This window comes from Camellia sinensis, chromosome 6 (genome assembly GCF_055761805.1).
Source record: "Camellia sinensis isolate YWXY chromosome 6, ASM5576180v1, whole genome shotgun sequence".
Taxonomy (NCBI): domain Eukaryota; kingdom Viridiplantae; phylum Streptophyta; class Magnoliopsida; order Ericales; family Theaceae; genus Camellia; species Camellia sinensis.
The window spans coordinates 117430781-117436527 of NC_138966.1; positions in this window are offsets into that span (position 1 = coordinate 117430781).

The following is a 5747-nucleotide window of genomic DNA, read 5'->3' on the forward strand; positions in this document are numbered from 1 at the left end:
AGAATTTTTTTCCTTTATTGTTGGTAATTAACTTTAAATCTTTCTTTGGTCTCCTGTTATTTCTTTGGTCTCACCCTATAAAAATAGCAAATTGATGAGCAAAAAGAAAAATTTTAAAAATAAATTATGATCACAAATTCACAGTGCATAACATATCAAAGTGAGAGATTTCACAAATATTATTTTTAACGCTTAATGGTTTTAAATTATAGGAAAATGAGTAGTTCTTTTTTTAGTTTTGATATTTAATTTTAATTTGTAGGTTGGATCCTTTAATCAAAATTATATTTAAAAAAAAATAAAAAAAAATATCGGCGTACCGTAGCCGTACCCGTATCGTACTTTTTTTGAGTTTTGCCGAATCGGCGTACCCGCACTCGTACCCATACCGTACTCGTACCCGCACCCGTGCTTCCTTGCATAACAGTAACATTAGAAAAAAAATATTTATAAAAAAATGATAAATATTATAAATATTAATAATTAAAATCATAAATTTTCCCTATCATTTCCATTCATCTTCAAGATGTAACAACGACAACCGTTCAAATTTTGGGTGGGGTATTCCTCCCCTAAAGTTAAGGTTTTTTGTTGGCTTGCAATTAAGGGTTGGAGTCCGAAACGGCTGACCATGTCCTTCATTGCAATAGATCTTGGATGGTTTGGTCTTCTATCATTGGTTGGTGGGGTCTTGAGTGGGTATGTCCTGATTCTATCTCCTCTTTTTCGCATATTGGTGGCTAAACTTCAATTTTAAGCGTCTCAAAAATATCATATGGGAAGCCTTTCTTGCTTGCACCTGTTGGAATATCTGGTTGGAGATGTAACCTTGTGGATGACACCACTGCCGTGGTCCATGTGTCTTGTCTTCATCTTTCTTGTTTTTCTTTTTTCTTGTCGGCGTTAAAGTTTGCTATCTTACCAAACTACACCCAGTGTTCTGCTTTGGGTTCTTTTTGAGATCGTTTTTAGTGGGTGCCAAAGTTAAAATGCGCTATGATACCATGTTCTCCAAGGGTAACCTCATAACCTTTATGGCTTTTGTATGGGTAAATAAATATTACGATTTTGTTGATGAGAAAACTCAACGATGAAGATAATCAGTTTCATTATATGATCGTCATTTACAAAACAAAATACTTCCAGCCGTTCAATCACTATGCGATCGCAATTTACAGGACAAAACACCTCAGTCGTTGAATGGTTGGGAGTGTTTCGATATCCAAATCAGTCTTCCAATATTATCAAACTATTTCATAGACCAATTGATAGAGAGAAATTGTCTACCTCAACTTATGATGGTGTCACCTATGTATAATATTCAGTGACTTGCTTAGCAAGTAGTTTGAATACTTCAAAAATCCTACCCAAACAATCTCTAATTATTTAGGACTCTTATATCGATAAGATTTTATATATTGATAAGTTTTGTATAGCATAAAACATCATGATAAGGATTTGATGACTACTATATACGTGATAATCTATAATTACGCGGCGTGGCGATTCATATCATTCCTATAATTATTTTTATTCCTTCTCAAGTTTCATCAATGAAAATTTTTTTTTTTTCCCGACCCGTTTAAATCTCAATATTTGATATGTGCCATCCTTTATTCATTGAGATCGTCATAAGCATTATCTCTCAATCGCAAAGCAATAATGGGATTATCCAATTTAGCAATGGTTGAGGGTCACAATTTTTGTGGCTCAAATAGTTCGAAATTAGCAAAACGACGTCATTTTGAGTACAAAACAACTTCGAAATTGCCAAAACGACATCGTTTTGACAATTTCGAACTATTTGAGCCACAAAAATTGTGACCCTCAAACATTTTTCTATCCAATTACAACTAATAATGATTATTCTCTCTATTTGTTAAGAATCAAATAATTCTTATAAATTAAAATTTTAATACATATCTGATATATATTTATAAATATTTTAGATATTTTATTTTATTTTATATATAACATCACGTGATCACCGGTCATATTATCATTTTTCTTATAATTGTTCACAAACAAAAATATTATGTATATCAAGTTGTTTATAGTCTTATTTTTTTTTAAAAAAAATTAAATATTTATGTCAAATTATAAGATAAAAATAATTTAACGAAATTCATAAAAGTTAATTATTGAAAATTTTAAAAAAAAAATTACTATTTTTATTCCACTTTTATATAAACAAATAATTGATTGCACATGTCTGCAAAGTGTTCGGTGATTGACAGGAATACATTGACGTCATATTTCTTTCGCCACGTCGATATGTCACGTCTCATTTTATATCAAACAACGCAAAATAAACTTTAAGACAATGTTATGGATTGAAATAATTTATTAAATTTTTATCGTAAATGGGGACGCATTTATTATTGTTTTAAATCCCCCATCAAAGAAAAATAAAAAAAAAATGTACACAATAAATTATACAGTAAGAATTTAGTGGAAATAAATTTTATTCTAAGTGGGGCCGACACATTTGTTATTATTAATTTACATAATAAATTAGACAATAAGAATTTTACTGGAAGTAAACTTTATTCTGAGCTGATGCATTTGTTATTATTAATTTATACAATAAATTATACAATAAGAATTTTAATGGAAATAAACTTTATTCTAAGAGGGGCCGACGCATTTGTTATTATTAATTTTCACAATAAATTATACGACAAGAATTCTATTGGAAATAAACTTTATTCTGAGCGGGCCGACCCATTTGTTATTATTAATTTACACAATAAATTATACAATAAGATTTTGCTTTCTTCATTTTACCATCTAAAAAAAATTATACAATAAGAATTTTAATGGTCTATAAATAGTGGTTATAATAGACATAAAATTCAAAATAAAATAAAAATTAAGGAAAATAATTTTTTAAAAAAATAGAAGTTTGACATTTTCAATAAAATAAAATTTTAATTTTATTAATTTAGATTCTAATATTTTGAGTTATTTTTAATTTAAACTATTTATATATTTTCGTTAAGTAAATATGAGCATATATCTCTTACAATATGTCATATTACGCCCTCCTGATTATCAATATGGAATTGCTGGCTTATTTTTCCTACGAAGGAAAATATCATAAATACGAGCGTGCCAGTAAGGATTGAAAAATCCTTACAGATTAAATTCAAGCCAATTATCAAGCGATTATATTGACGGTTCTTTTGCCTCAACGAAGAGGATTTCAAAATTGTCAAGTGTAGAGAAAAGAAAAAGTAAAAGAAGAAAGAAGGACGGAGAAAGACGATTGTATGAAAATCAAAGTAATAATTACTTACCTTTACTCCTATACTTTGGAAAGGAAGTCCATAAAATGCTTCGAAATGAAAATACTGAAAATAAATGTTTCGAAATATAAATCTATGTTAAACTATTCTTAAGATAAGGAAAATGACAAGAAATATTGAAATCATTTGTCTTTGATTATGAATTCTGGATCCTTTACAATGTAGCCATTAATGACTATTTATAGAGGAAAAAATACAGTAATAACTACTTAGTAACTACCCATTTCTTCCATCTTCATTCTTGTCTTGTCATGTGTCATTCCACTCATCCACTTTATCCTTCATATTCTCCATCATCTCTATAACTTCTTTTAATTTCCGAATGAATAAGAGGATGTCACGTGTCTTGAAAATAATAATAATAATAATAATAATAATAATAATATTTTATGGTGCCAACAGGAATACAGTTTTTTTTTAAATAAAAATAAATAGAACAATTTGAATAAGGCTTCTGAACGATGAACTTTATTGATGTACGTTCAACTATGACTATCTCAATCATTTGAATTACTTATATTATATGCTATTGATCAATTTAGTATTTATCATATATTATTATCACAATAAATTTTATAAAATGAACAGTTTAAATTGGTGTCATCATTAGATCTCACGTAAATCCCTCATAAATAAATTACACAAATTCATTTATGACATGATCACATTATTGTTACAATGTAACGGTAAATAATTGCTCTCTCAAAGGACTACATAGCCAAAATTAAGTCTGAAAAATCTAGAAATTTCCTAGATATTGATTTGTGATTATGCATCAATTTTAAGCAGTAAATAACAATACTAATCAAACAATCAAAACAAATCGACACAACGATTTTACGTGGAAATGCTCCTCCAATTGTGATAGAAAAATCACGGGCAAAAGCCACAAACAATCCATTAAGAAGACATAAAAGAATTACACAAGTGCACTCTCAATTACCTAGCGAATCTACACCCGAATTGAACCGACCTTTATCTGCCTCTTTCAGCCCCGTCTTCACCTCGGAATTGTCTTATCCAACGTTGAATCTACAACACTGACGTCGAATCACGACAATGAGCCACTTTGGAATCCACTAAAGTTTCAGGCCCGAATTCCACGGAATCCACTGAGGAAAAACACTCTCTTTTATATAGAATAAACAAACAATCCTTTGATGTATACTTCTTAAATCATGAGTTGAATACTCAATCAAACATAAAAAAAAAAAAAAACTAGTAAAATAGTCACAGATATAAACCCTAATATTCAAGAAGAAGATCTAGAAGCGTAACCCTAAAATCTGACTGAAACACATATTTATAGCAAACTGTTCTACGATCTCCACTCGAGCGCAGGAATGATCTCTCGAGCGGACCTCGCTCAAGCGCAGGAAAGTTCGCTCGAACGTAAAATCCTAACTTTCAGTACTTTTTACAAACAGTTCGATCTCCGACATAGTCAGCCACACTACAAGAATTTACACATTTGGCGACCACTTTTGCCGACCAAAAAAATTTTTGTCGCAAAAAAATGACATTTGGCAACCAAATATTAATTAGTCGCGAATGATCATTATTTTTGGCGACCAAATATTATTGGTCGCAGAAGGTTATATTTTGGCGACCAAAAAAAGAGTTGGTCGCAGAAAGTGATATGTTTTTTGCTACCAACTACAAATTTGGTCGTAAAAGGTGACATTTTTTTTGGCGACCAAAAATTTGGTCGCAAAAAACTTATTTTCAGCAACTAAAAAAAATTAGTCGCCAAATTAGCACTTTTAGCAACTAATATTTTAGTCGCCGTTGATTGAGATTTGGCAACTAAAAAAATTTGACGGCGAAGGGTACATTTTCTGCGACTAATCTGGTATTTTGGTTGCCAAAAATTTGAGAGGGAAATTTGAAACGTTGGGGGTGGGGAATTGAAATTTTTTATCTTTAGAATCTGTTAGCTCACACATTTTCATTTTCTCCTCTTTCATCCCTCTTTGAAACCCTTTTATTCGTAGTTGCTTCTTCCTCATCGGCTTATTGTTCTTCTGATCTGTGAATTTGTCTCTCTTCCGCTCCGTGTTAGTCTTTTTTTAGTTAAGCCCTAATTTCGTTCAGATACCCAAGTGAAAGGCGAACCAAGTACTAGCCAAAGAAGGAACATAGTAGAGAATGATGTTGAAGCAAGTTCGAACGATTCTGAACCTGAACTTGTCGCCAAACGCAGAGTTCTTCGATCTCGATATCTCGCTGTTCGGACCCTAATTTCTGGTAATTAACTTTCCTCTTAACAAATTCTTAATTTTATTTGGTTATTATTATTATTATTTTTTGTTTCGTTTCTGATTGTTGTTTGTTGTAGATGAGAGAGATGATTTATCAAGGGTTGATTCGGACAAGTTTAATTCGATTATCAATGAACGATTCTGGTAATTAACTTTCCTCTTGACAATATTGCTTTCT